The sequence below is a fragment of the Haemaphysalis longicornis genome, unplaced genomic scaffold (assembly GCF_048455015.1).
Source record: "Haemaphysalis longicornis isolate Haplotype H1 unplaced genomic scaffold, Haemaphysalis longicornis Haplotype H1 scaffold_12, whole genome shotgun sequence".
NCBI lineage: Eukaryota > Metazoa > Arthropoda > Arachnida > Ixodida > Ixodidae > Haemaphysalis > Haemaphysalis longicornis.
In genome coordinates, this window is record NW_027526225.1 from 67,039,202 (window position 1) to 67,054,230 (window position 15,029).

The following is a 15,029-nucleotide window of genomic DNA, read 5'->3' on the forward strand; positions in this document are numbered from 1 at the left end:
GGCCGCACGGTGGAGGCGAACCCTCGCAAGCATTCGTCTCAACTTCTCCAGGGATGAGGACGATCCGCTTTCTGCTATATCAGCAGTTCCGACGTGAAGCACCAGTGTCTCCACGGTTGGGGGTAGATATTCCAGGGCGGCGGTGACGTCCTCAAACTTCATGCCGCCGTATGAGATAAATCCGGGAGCACCTCTCTCACTCGGGTGGAAATGGCCGTGGACGGCCATTTCCACGGCCCAAGCTAAGACAGATTGTTTTGGTCTTCCAGCAGAGAAAAAAAAATTGGAAGATTAAAAAAGGGATACAGGACACGGCAGAAAAAAAAATGCGAAAACAGTGGTAAGACTTTATTGTAAAAAGTGAGTGAGCAGTAATTGACGGAAAGTATTGTTGTCTGATACTGATGCGATGCTGTCTGGAAGATCATTCCACAAACGTATGGCGCGAGGGAGAGCAGATGAGTTGAACGAATCAGTTGAGCCATATAACCGCGTGAAACTGAGGTGATTATGCAACCTACGTGAAGTAACGGAAGGAACATCAAGGTGAAGTGGGGTTTGTCTATTGCTGTATACGTATTTGTGAAAGAGGCAGAGAAGGGAGATGTCGCGGCGAGTGCTGAGCGGTTGAAGTGAAAGGTTGTGCTTAATATATATATATATAAAGTGAAAGGTTGCGCTTAATATATATATATATATATATATATATATATATATATATATATATATATATATATATATATATATATATAAACTGTTACCAAAAACCTCTCGCTCTACGTGCATAAACTCTTTTGCGACATTCCGCCGAGCTTTCCCTCCTTCATTAAGGATACCAATGACTTTTTCTCAGACATCTCAAAAATGGAAAATCCTGATAACTGCCTCCTAGTCACCCTCGACGTTGCGTCACTGTACACTGACATCCTCCATGACGATGGCATCACCGCGGTATCCCATGCGTATGAGCAGTCATCGTGCGACAAAGCTATAGATTCTTCTATGCTCCAAACTTTCCTTAGGCTTATTCTTGAACTTAAAAATTTTCAGTTTGTCGGAGTTCATTACATGCAAGTCAGCGGAACGTCAATGGGAACTCGAATCGTACCTAACTACGACAATATTTTAAAGGAGTTCTGACTCGAAATTTCAAAGCTGAAATAACTATGTAAAGCACTTCTTTTTTATTCGGAGATATCTCCCAGCAAGTTTCAACAGCAACCCTTCAGCGAAACATATTGAAAATCCATTTTAATCTTCACCCGCACGATAAAGCCCAGAGCGGGCCGACATGACATCATGTGCCACTTGCCCCAAACTGCCGACATCGGGGCTCCCGTGACGAAACCGACGCGCTGGCTGTGGTTGGCGCGCGCTGCTCGGGCGTGTGTACACGTCATGGTTTTGGGACTGACGTCATGGTTCCCGGGCCTGTGGGGACGGCGAAGACCTCGGCCAGTCTGGGCGCGCGCGTGCGCTCGCTCGTGCGCGCTTCCAGAGAGGCAGCGATGCGGCAAGAATGGTGACGTCACTTGATACAACCTGTAATGGCGGCCACTCAGCGTTGTTTTGTCGAAACCGAAACTGGCACGAATAAACAACGCCGTAAATGAATGTTTACGCTAGGCTCGACCGTCTAATCTATCGTTCTATGATTAGTGGGCTGGTATGCACGCATAGCAGCGAAAACAACGTAACACAAAAATTTCGTGTCAGTACTCCTTTAACGGCTCAACTTGAATCAAACTTTCTTGACACCGAAAATTTCAAGCCACTGTACTATAAGAGGTATATTGATGACATATTCATGATCTGGCAGCAGTGTGGCGCGGAGCTCCTCACATTCAGTGACGCATTTAACCTAGCCCGTCCTAGTATTTCCCTTGCTCATTCCTATTTGGAACACAGTGTAAACTTTCTGGACGTCACCGCTACTACCTCCGAAGATAGGCTTCAAACTGAACTGTATAGAAAGCCGACCGACACGCGGCATTATTTGCACTTCCAAAGTAGCCATGTCAGACGCTGCAAAAGAGCAATACCTTACAGCCAAGCCCACCGTTTTAGGAGAATTTGCACAAACCATGCCGACTTTGAGTCAAACTGACGAGAACTCAAGACCGCCCTCCTGAATAAAAAATACCCGGAACAATTGTCGACGACTCTATTTTGCGATTCAACCAATTAGACCGTAAGAAAATCTGTAAGAAAAAAGCCCCGAACGTTAACCCGCACACAAACATGGTTTTAACCCACTCATCGTCCACTCCAAGAGTGTCAAACATACTAAAAAAACATCACAATATCCTAATTCAAAGTGAACACTTAATAAGCATATTTCCCGAACCACCACGTGTTTTCTACCGTTGTAATAAAAATTTAGGCGACTTTCTCACTAACTCTCGTATCAACCGACCGGAATTTACTGGCTCCATGACCTGTAATAAACCCCGATGTAAAGTATGCCCACACATGACCACTCGACAGCGCGCCACCAGCATGGCTTCAGTCTACTACGTTAATATAAAAGGTAACCTTAACTGTGACTCCGCTAATGTCGTATACCTCCTAGAGTGCACTGTTTGTAGGCAACAATATATCGGCCAAACTGAAACACCCTTCGAATACGGTTCAATAATCACCGCTCTCATGCAAAAAGCTGCCCTTATTTGCCCCTGTCAAGACAAGTGAACAGTCCCGGGCATACATTTGTACATCTTAAAGCAACAATTCCAGAATCCGCGTTCAAAACTCACCGCGACAGCGAGGTTCGGGAATCTTATCTCATTTATAAATTTGGGTAAGCGGCGCTTGGTACAATGAAAGTTACGGAAAACTAACGTGCTTATCCCTCGATTAAAATTGCCGACCTCATAATTTTTATAACATTGTTCATTAATCCTACGCTTGAGTTCCCATTAGAATTCGCAGAATCCCTCCAAATACAGGAGCTTTATTATGCCTAATGCGGCTCGACAATGCCGTTTCTCCTTGGGAAGGAGGCCGCGTTCCAACCACCACATAGGAATGTTTAACCCTTTGCGATCTATGGACCCTACCTATTTGCTGTTCAGTTGCTAGCTCCTGTGCAATGCTCTTTTGTGCGCTGTATCTATTCTCTCCATCTGCGGGTGCCTCAGCCTTCCTCGCTTCCGCCCCAACCAGTCTCCCCACCCACTGAATACCTCACCGTATACTCTTCCCTTCCGCTTGAAACCGCGATTGTCGAGTTTTCCGCGCTGTCTGAAGTTGCAGCCCACGCCGCTTACGTTGCCCCGTCATGGTGCAACCTCGAGAGCTGCTTTGGTAATACGACCCCCCTCTGTCTGTCACTCTCTCTCTCTCTCCTTTCTCTTTGTTGTTGTTGTTTTAACATAGGCATAGCCCAACTGCACGCATACCCTCCGTTTCCGAAACATCTTCCACTCCTCTTCACAGCTTTCTGCAAAGCTATATGAGAAATGTGTTCCAAATGTTTGTGACAGCAAAATCATGTAACTGTACTCTGATGGCGGCAAGTCCCGTTGCCACTACGTAAGTAAACCTTAAAGGAGCCATGAAGAGAAAACACAAGTTTGGTTCATTCAAAAGATTGTCTTATTATAATCATACTGACACCACTTTTAACGTAAACTTCGCTCAAATAAGCTACATAATTAGGAAAAACGGGAATGGTCATGCGACCCACCAGCTCATTTCCCGCAACAGAACCTGTGATGTCACATGGGCTAAGCTCTACGATTGGCGGAGGCTGGCAGAAGCAGACGCAAATTAGGTAGAGCTTACAAACTAGACGAACGAGCGATTTGCGCTTAAATTTAGGGCACATTCTTTACAAAGCAATAGGAATGATGGGACAAACAGTGGAAGTTACGAAAGCACATGTAAACATAGAAGTACTGATGCGTTCTGCTGTTCGTACTGCGCACAGCATGCTTTGGTTTAGCTGCACAGCACTATGGGGCTTGGGGTTGTCTCAGACGACACTGGCCGATTGACGCAAGCAACGGTGTCTTACGTGACCCCATTTGTCGAGCGAGCACTGTTTCAGGGAACGAATATTTTCTCCCAGAACAAAAACAAGCCAGGTTTAAATGCGGGCAAAAACAAACCAAACGCTTGCCACGGTATGGTGGCGCCATCTAGGTTACGGAACGTAAAGAAACGCGGGAACAAACCAACACCGCTACAGGGTGGAGACAACCTTTGAACGGTCCCGTGCCGCCGCAATTGGGCCAACGGGCTCAACGCGTTATTCTTTTCGTTTCCCACGAGACCTAGAAACGCGAAACAGACAATATGATTCAAACTTCTTCAGTAAACCGCGTTGCGGCGATAATTTTAGCGCGGTTTTGACACAATGACTTGCTTCGGTGGCGAGCGAGCAACCGAACATGGCGGCGCCAGCGTTACGTGTCTCTACCCTGTACGGCGGATGCGTGAATGAAGGTACTCTAGGCTGCAGAGCGGTCGGTTCCCGTGATGTCACTTGGGACCACGAAAACGCACGATTGAGCGGGAAAATCAAAATTTTAACCTAAATTGTTTAATTTCTCAGTGAATAAAGCACCGTTTGTATCCGGACAAGCGCTGGGGGCACTGTAAAACACGAAATCTTTGGAATAAAACCAACTTGCATTTTCTCTTCATGGCTCCTTTAAGTGTATTCTTCTTGCTGTGTATCCGACTCTTTACGTATACTGCTTCTGCGCGCTTTGCGAGTTTTATCATTGTCTATATATATATATATATATATATATATATATATATATATATATATATATATATATATATATATATATATATATATATATATATATATATATATATATATATTTTAAAAAATGGGTATACCTTCTAACAAAACTGTTTATTGGTCGACGTTTTGATCGGATGCCGATCTTTCTCAAGACAACATTTCGCATTTCTGTGCACGTATTTATAAGCTCGTCGTCCAACGACGCCGAAAAAAGAGAGAGGGGGGATTTGGGGAGAAAGGTAGCAACAAACACGCTCTCGGCGAGGTGAGGTGAAGGTTTGCATGCTTTGAGCCACAGTGCGGAGATCGTACCTACACTCTTAACGAGCCTGCCTGTTTGTTTTGTGGGGTTGGCGTCACGGAGATATGTGTGCGGCTGCGCCCGCTTCCTGTAAACTCTTGCCGTAAGGTCAGTGACCATTAGAATTCTGTGCCTCCCAGTGATGGTGTGAGAGCGTCCCTGTTACTGCTTTGCGCTTTCGTTTCTTAAGCAGAGCGGCCCCCCTTGAAGCGGGCGCTACCTGTCACTCGTTCTACAAGCTGACGAACGACGGAGGACAGTATTTGTGAAAGAGTTGTGTACTCCTCTCTCTTTTCTGCATGTTTGGGTTTGTCTTTGTTTTGCGTTTTCTTTCTTTTCATTTTTTTTTCTCTCTCTCTTTTTTGCAAACCTTCACCTCACCTCGCCGAGAGCGTGTTTGTTGCTACCTTTCTCCCCAAATCCCCCCTCTCTCTTTTTTCGGCGTCGTTGGACGACGAGCTTATAAATACGTGCACAGAAATGCGAAATGTTGTCTTGAGAAAGATCGGCATCCGATCGAAACGTCGACCAATAAACAGTTTTGTTAGAAGCTATACCCATTTTTTACTATTTGCTACGGCAACCAAAGACAGCCCTTCTCGCAATCATATATATATATATATATATATATATATATATATATATATATATATATATATATATATATATATGTAAGGTTAGTAGAGACAGAGACAAACGAGAAAGACATAGAAAATAGAAAAAAGTTTACTGACGTTTCAGGGAGAGGACTCCCTTTCTTCTACTCTGAAGAAAGGGAGTCCTCTCCCTGAAACGTCAGTAAACTTTTTTCTATTTTCTACGGCTTTCTCGTTTGTCTCTGTCTCTACTAAACTTATTTTTTTCGCGCTGTGTGTGTTTTTATCTTTTCAGACTATATATATATATATATATATATATATATATATATATATATATATATATATATATATATATATATATGTCTATATATATATGCACAAGTCGTTTTCGACCACGCTGAAAAAAGAATGGGTGTAATAACGTTTCGGACGAGGGTCCCGCCTCCATCAGATTGCAATCTGACAAAAGCCGGCCGCTCGGCCGAAGCGTTAATTAACCCACTTTCTTTTCCCCGTGGTCGAAAACTACTTTTGTGGATTTGCCAACTGGCGTCCAGGAAAACTGTGTTTATATATATATATATATATATATATATATATATATATATATATATTGTCACGAATGACAAGACGACAGATGGATAGAGTAGGGCGAAACAACTGTTTTAATTAGGCGAACTTGTGCCCACCGAACTGAAGACACGCGAACAGGGACGCCGCCGTCGAGAAAGAGAAAAATTTAAGCCGTTCCTCTCAACGTGAAAGCTGTCGTAAATTCAGAGCAGTGATTCGCCATAACGGCCTGTGTCACCGTTATCCGCTTACTGCTACTACCCATCACGCTCTTAGCCTCCCTGTCTCACTTCTCTCTTGATGAATTGAACGGAGGTTTGTCCAAAACAGTTCAAATTTCCCGCCTTCACAGTGCTCGCGCGCCCCCTGCCTGGAAATAACAGCGCGAGCGGTTGTCGCACGTGCCGGCACCTTACTGCGCAGTCCACAACGCGTTGTTTTTGGCGGTCCCATCTCCCCGCCAGGGGGACTCGAGTAAATGCGTCGCATAGGGGGTGGGTGTATTGCGTTAACGTTTAGTGTTTGGGAAGTTGGTGGTAGTGAATGCGTTGTATCAGCAGCTTCTTGACGTAGTTTGAATGAGTCAAGGATATAAGGGGCGTTCGTAGCCTCCCATTCTGTGTCGGCTTTGTGGCGCAGTGGGTAGAGCACCATGTACATTGCGTTCCGCCCGCAGGGTCGAGGGATCGAAACCAGGCGCCGGATAGTATTTTTTTTATATAGTGTAGGGGGAGGGGGGCGGACAACGACGGTGCGGACTGCGACGGACGTCATCGCGGGTGACATCTTGAGTTACTGAAATGCTCTGCATTTAAGAGCTCTCCTGCACTGCGAACGCGTTGCTCGTCGATTCCTCTCACGTGCGGCCGCGAGCTGTGCGCCGGACGCCACTCGGCACACTTGCGCGTGCTACCCGTCGCAGAATCTTCTCGAACGCGGTCGCATCACGCGGCGCTGTTCCGGTGGTCGCTGGCACTCCCGGCTCTCACTAAAATGGAACGCTTTGTCGGAGCGTGTGGCACTATCCCCCCCCTCAGAAAAGCTGCATCCTCCCGATGCTGCCTAGGACAAAAACAAAAACAACAAAGCGTTCAATACACTCAGTGTACTAACGAGAGTAGTACGGTTTCAGCCGCACAACGTGCACCACCTCTGGACGAAGCGGCCGCCGGTTGGATGACGCTTGAGTGTCGTCGGGTAATACTTCGTTGGTCAATTCACTGACACGGCGGGTTATTTTGTATGGACCAAAATAGCGTTTCAAGAGCTTTTCGCTGAGGCCGCTGCCTCTTATCGGTGTCCATATCCATACTTTGTCACCAGGGTTGAACCGTACGTCTCGACGGCGGAGATTGTACCGATGGGAATCGGTGCGCTGCTGGTCGCGCATTCGAGTTCTGGCTAGTTGACGGGCTTCTTCAGCACGCTGGCACACGAGTTGGCAATCGACGTCTGTGACTGCATCCTGTTGGTGAGGCAACATGGCATCCAGCATGGTAGTTACCTTTCTACCGTGAACAAGTTGAAATGGTGACGTCCCGATTGTTTCTTGCACGGCCGTGTTGTATGCGAAGGTTACATACGGGAGTACCTCATCCAATCTTCTGTGTTCCACGTCTACGTACATAGCGATCATGTCAGAAATCGTCTTATTTAGCCTTTCTGTTAACTCATTTTTTTGTGGGTGGTACGCAGTTGATTTGCGGTGACTAGTGCAACTTAAACGTAAGATTTCTTCGGTAAGTTGCGCCGTAAATGCTGATCCTCTGTCAGTATTGATTACCTTGGGAGCGCCGTGACGTAGTATAATACATTCGATAAAAAAACTTCGCCACTTCCGTCGCAGTTCCTGTCGGTAGGCCTTTCGACTCGGCATAGCGGCTGAGGTAATCAGTCGCTACAATATTCCAGCGATTTCCCGACTCTGACCAAGGAAATAGGCCAAGTAAGTCCATTCCGATTTGTTGGAATGGCACCCTTGGCGGTGGAATCGGATGCAGAAAGCCGACATGGCGTACGGGCGATGTCTTCCGTGTTTGGCACTGGTGGCAAGTCTTAGTGTACCACCGTATGGTCTTCGCGAGTCGCGGCCAGTAGTAACTTTCTCGTACTCTTGAAAGCGTGCGAGTATAGCCGAGGTGTCCCGAGCTGGGGTCATCACGACAGGCCTCAATAATTTCTTCTCGCAGATCATCGGGTGCAACAAGAAGCCATGATTTTCCCCCAGGTTCGAAGTTTTTCTTGTATAGGACGCCGTTCCGAATGCTCAGTGAGGGTAAAACGCGAATGAAACCAGGGGGGACTACGTTTCCTTTTCCATCCAAGTGTTCCATCACGTGCCGTAGTTCTGGGTCACGTCGCTGCCGCACTGCCGTACCCGTTGCGTTCACTGCTGTGAGGAAGCTCTCCTCGTCATCAGTCTTGTCCACCGGCGCTAATTCTTCGGGATTTCGTGACAGGCAGCCTGAGTCCTTGTGCCGTCGACCTGACTTGTGTGTCACCGTAATGTCAAATTCTTGCAATCGGAGGCTCCATCGAGCAAGTCGCCCAGCAGGGTCTTTCAAATTCGCCAGCCAGCACAGTGAATGATGGTCGGTGATATCTCGGAATGGGCGTCCGTACAAATATGGACGAAACTTAGTCGCCGCCCACACTACCGCGGATGCTGGGCGTTCAGAGGATGGAAGCATCTTCGTCAATTCTTCCCGAATGATGTCGCGAATTGTGTTAGTGCGTTCGGTGCCGCCAGTGGTCATGTCCAGTCGACTATCGGCCACGGCGGCCACGCAGGGGACGGCGGCGTTAAGTTCTTCCCAGATGATGCTACGAATAACGTCGCGAAGATTTCCGGGCTCGGCGGCGAGCGTTTCACGGTGCTGGTGGACCAGTGTAGTGACACTAGGGCCACCAGTTTGCCTGTGATAGTGGCTAGCTCTTGCCTGTAGCGCCCTTTCAATGTTTTTTGCCTCAGTAACAAACTCACTCACTGTCATTGGGGGATTACGAATGAGGCCACCAAAGATGTCACTCTTCACAGCTTTCATAAGAGTTTCCAACTTATTTTCTTCGCTGGCCCGGGGGTCGGCGCGGACAATCAGGCGGAGCACACCTTCCACGAAGCTGGTGACGGTTTCATTTGGACCTTGCACCCTTGTCTGAAGGAGATCCTCGGCACGCTGCCGTCGGTACGGGTTCGCGAATGCCCGCTTTAGATCGTCTTTGCAGATTTCCCACGATGCAAGTGAAGCTTCGTGGTTTTCGTATCAAGACTTGGCAGTCTCTTCTAGTGAAAAGTAGACGTTCTCCAGGCATTGCTTCGGGGTCCATCCGTTATGGCGGGCCACCCGTTCGTAATACTGGATCCAGTTTTCCACGTCTTCAAATGGCTCCCCACGGAAGGGCATCGGTGCCCGAGGGGCGATGGGCATGTAGATGATTTGCGGTGCGCTGGCTTCTGTCTGCTGGCCTTGGGAAGTCATGACGAATTTGGCCTTCGTCCTCGTTTGGTCGTGTAAAAGTCCCAATTCGGGCGGTTGATTTTGTAGACGTCGGCTTGCACGTGGCTGGTCCTGATCCAAGAAGACTCGCCGTCCGGGGCTCAGAATCCGCCTCTTTCACAACCCCACTGCGCATGCGCAATCCCCTAGCGGCCAAGTCCCTAAGCAGTCCGGTAGGGGCAGCAGACGACGTTCCCCACAGTTCCCGCACAAGCGGGAAGGGGTCGTGGTTGTATTTACATCGTTTGATTTTTTGTGTGTGCTCGTTGTGCGCGGAACAATGCCCACAACTTGTGCTGCGTTCCGCTGTAACTCGGAGTGCCGAAAAGGGAACGGTGTCGGCTTCTATCGCTTCCCATCGGCCGCACGCGATCGGCTACGGCGGCTTGCGTCGCTCGCGTCGGCTCGGGTGATGGGAATTTGGGCTTAGCATCCTGGCGGATATTTGATCGCCGCTATCTGTGCAACTGCGAATGACAATCCGCAACACAACTTTTCACTACACTATCATCCCCTTTCTCGCATGAGGAACTCTATTTAAGCTATAACTGCCGTTTGAGCGATCGGTGACCAAGACATCTGCGTAGCCTGTTTCGATGCTTCCGCGCAGGTATCGCCATCTCTGGGCCGCTCGGCGCACCGCGTGCCGTGGCGACTGGTCAGCGTAGGCTTGCATCGCGGCAGATGTCTGATCGCCGCTTTTAAAATAAGCCCTGACAACAATCCTTAGCACAATTTTTCACCACACTAACACCTACTTTCTCGCATGTGGAACTTCTTTTTAGCAATCAGATTGATTCAGAAGAGCAGCGACAAGCGCGGTTGCTACCGTGGTCTGCGCCGGTTCGAGCCGCTGAGTGTGCCGAGCTGGCAGGCGCGGCGGGCGTGTGCGCGGACTGTTTCCGAAGGCAGAAAACGCTTCACGATTGCTTGCTTTATCCATTTCTTGCGAACAAACGCGCAGAATCTACAAATTCAGCTCAGCGATCATTGTAGTTGACCATGGAGCAAAAGCAGTGGGCGGAGCGACGCCGACGACGCATCTCATGCGCGCATCGGGCCGTCTCAAATTCACGCGTACGACTAGTCGGGGCGACAGTCGTAACGATCAATCGCATGCGAATCGCGTGTACCAATCGTACATGTGTCCAGCGCTTAAAGGCATTTTGCGAACTGCCGGCCTTTGTTGAGCTGGCGATCGCACTTCATGCCAGACGACTCCTAGTACTGCTCGCTCTGCTACTCGGACGGCACACGGATCTGTCCGAGATTTCTCTGCCAGCCCTCATTCAGTGATAAGAAGCCGCCTGGCATTATGTGATGACCAGGGGCTGTCATCTTAAGGCGTTATAACACCAACACAGAAGAAAAACTTCGGCTGCTCCTCGCCGTAATGTGGGATTGCCGTGCATACAACGAGAACACAGCCGGAGGAAACGCCGGCAAACCCTACCGCCTCAACTTCCGCTAGGCACGCTAGGTGGCAGCACACCGCAATGAAAAAGGCGGATTGGGCTTGCTGCACGGCGTGTCGGACGGGTACGCTGCATGGGCTGCGATTACCCCGTACCTACCAGTTTTGTCACGAATGACAAGACGACAGATGGATAGAGTAGGGCGAAACAACTGTTTTAATTAGGCGAACTTGTGCCCACCGAACTGAAGAGACCCGAACAGGGAGGCCGCCGTCGAGAAAGAGAGAGCTCTCCTGCACTGCGAACGCGTTGCTCGTCGAGTCCTCTCGCGTGCGTTCGCGAGCTGTGCGCCGGACGCCACTCGGCACACTTGCGCGTGCTACCCGGCGCAGAATCTTCTCGAACGCGGTCGCATCACGCGGCGCTGTGCCGGTGGTGGCTGGCACTCCCGGCTCTCACTAAAATGGAACGCTTTGTCGGAGCATGTGGCAACAATATATATATATATATATATATATATATATATATATATATATATATATATATATATATATATATATATATATATATATATATATATATATATATATATATATATATATATATAGTGTGGCAACAAAACAAAAACTCACACAGAGCGCGAAAAAATAACGTTAGTAGAGACAGAGACACACGAGAAAACATTACAAATAAAAAGAAAAGTTTACTGACGTTTCAGGAAGAGGACTTCCTTTCTTCAGAGTACAGATTGAGTTGGTTCCAGAGTTATATATATACAGAAAATGTAGCAAGGGCGAGGGCAGGGCAAGATGGGAGAGTTTGTACAGTTGGATCATGGTTGGTGGGTAGCATAAGAATGAAGAGAGAGTGGGGGAAAAATAAAAATCGATACAGAATGATACAAAGGATATTAAGAACCCACAGTCACGCGGTATGAACACGGGTAAAAAGAGGAGAGGCAAACATGAAAAAAACGGAGAAAAAATTAACAAGGTAATTCCACCCTTCCCCGTGGGAACAGGGGTGAAAGAGGGGTCAAAACAAGATATGTCCATGCACGTGTTCGACATCAGCAAAAAATTAGTCATGTGGAACGAAGAAGGTCCGAAGAAGATATGCCCAGGCACACAAAGGGCGAACATCTGCCCATACACACCCGTTCTAGGAATCACGGTAAGTTCACTGGTAAAAAGGGGTGAAAGAGGGGTGTCTTCTGCGCTGACAAACTGACTAGGACTCGGAAAACCCGGTAATGGAGCTTCCTACCCAGTATCAAAACAGTTTTTAAAATTAACGAAGAGAACTTAAAAACGCATACGTTCCCAAATGCACGTTTCCGCACTTTCACAGTATTTGTCTGCCGAGGTAGCTCCCATGGGTTTGAGGGTTAGGCTGAGACCTGCAACTGCCGAACTGTGCTCTTCAACAAGAGGAAGTGGCAACGAGTACTAGACAACGCATCCTTGCAAATAACGCAGATAATTCTAAATCACTACGAGACTATGTCCCCTTCCCTCTGCCAGAAAGAGGAAATTCTTAGTAAGGAACTAAGCGAAAGAGAATCAAGCCTTCTAAGCAGCTACGAATCCAAAAAGGCATCCGCCATATCCGAAACAAAAGTGCGTAAATTTTCCCGAGACAATATTCCTAGCAATGACTACATCCGCAAGAATAACGTTAGACCCACTACTAATGGCTGTCCATTATCTGAGAATGCACATGAAAATCGCCCCTTAAACGCGCCAAATACTAACCATTCACGAGCTCTCGTTAGCGCCAGTAGAAGTGCGCCTGCCAACGCAAAACCAAATTTTTATCCCCCTTCTGTAACCTCTGCCCAGGCTACTAAAACTAACAAAAATCTCACCGGAAATGTGATGAACCTGCCACCCTGTGATGAACCCTGCCACCAGATCAGATGAGGGCCTTGTCAAAAGTTCTGAATTTTTGCCCGGCAACTGGCGGTTTCAACGAATTTCAACTTTTTAAGGACCTAGATAACTTCGCCAGAAATATGAGACTGCGAGAGTACTTCCATGACCGTCCTCCAACCGACGAAACCTGAACTGCACTGCCTAGCCATAAGCACTGGACCCCTCCCACGCAGCGCGATGCATGCCTCGACATGTACATTAAAGCCGTTCATCGCGATGTACAAGCAGCATACCAAAAGCAAATCTCTTTCCGCTGTAACATCACAAACAAGGAAAAGAAAGCCCTGGAGGAACTCGCAGGTTGCCCCGAAATAGTAATCAAACCGGCCGATAAAGGAGGCGCCATCGCGATCCTCGACAAAGCTGACTATGTCAACGAGACTCATAGACAACTATCAGAATCTGCGTTCTACAAGGTACTCTCTAGCGATTACACTAATGATTACAGGCTAATTGTCAAAGAAAAACTCACTGAGCTTGTTTAAAATCAGGAAATAACTGAATCAACTGCTTATTCTCTTATCCCCTTAAGCCCAGTAGCCGGTAGATTCTACCTTCTCCCTAAGATTCATAAAAATAACAACCCAGGCCGCCCCATTGTTTCGGTCATTGGTACAGTCACCGAGAACCTCTCGCGGTATATCGACTCTCTCATTCTCGACATTCTCCCTAGCTTTCCATCCTTCATTAAGGATACAAATAATTTTCTCTCGGATATCATGAAGATGGAAATTCCTAACTGTTTACTTGTTACCCTGGATGTCGTGTCGCTATATACTAACATTCCGCATGCGGATGGAATCACCGCTGTATCATGTGCGTATGAGCGGTCGGCGGGTGACAAACCTATCGATTCTCTCACCGTTGAAACTTTCCTTCACCTTATCCTTGAACTTAACAATGTTGAGTTTGAAGGTGTCAATTACGTGCAAGTCAGCGGAACGTCAATGGGAACCAAAATCGGGCCCAACTACGCGGACATCTTTATGGGATGTCTAGAGTCAAACTTCCTCGCAACCCAAAATTTGAAGCCATTGTACTGCAAAAGGTATATAGATGATATATTCATGATTTAGCAGCCCGGTGAAATGGAACTTCTTGCGTTTATTTAGGCTTTTAACCTTTCGCATCCTACCATCTCCCTCTCTCATTCCTACTCTACGCACAGCATAAATGTCCTGGATGTTACTGTCACAGTTTCTCAGGGCAGACTTCAGACTAATCTCTACAGGAAACCTACGGGCCCGCGCCAGTACTTGCACTACCACAGCAGCCATGTCAGGCACTACAAGACTGCAATACCTTATAGCCAATCTCACCGTTTCATGCGAATCTGCACAAGCCAGGCGGATTTCGATTCTAACTGCAGAGAACTTAAAACCGCGCTCTTGAATAAAAAATACCCAGAGCAGGTGATCGATGACGCGATTACACGAGCTAACCAGTTGAACCGCACCGAAATTCTCCGAAAAAAGGCTCCAAAACCCAATCAACAAACAAAACCTCATTTTGGCCCATTCGGCCTCTTCTCCGAAAGTTGCATCCATACTAAGGAAACATCACAATTTCCTTGCTCAAAGTGAACGCCTGAAGAGAATATTTCCCGAGCCGCCACGTGTTGCTTATGAACGCAGAAAAAATTTAGGCGACGTTCTCACTAAATCCAGCATCAGCCGACCACAGACTACTGGTTGCATGCCCTGTAACACCCCACGGTGTAAGGTACGCCCTCAAGTGACCACCACATAGCGCGCCGCCAGCACAGCTTCAAACTATTATGTTAATGTAAAAGGGAACTTTAACTGTGATTCCGCCAACGTCGTATACCTGCTGGAATGCACCCTCTGCGGCAAACAATACATCGGCCAGACTGAAATACCCTTTCGTTTGAGGTTTAAAAACCTGCCTCTTTTTCCCCTATCAAAGCATGTTAACACTCCTGGTCATTCTT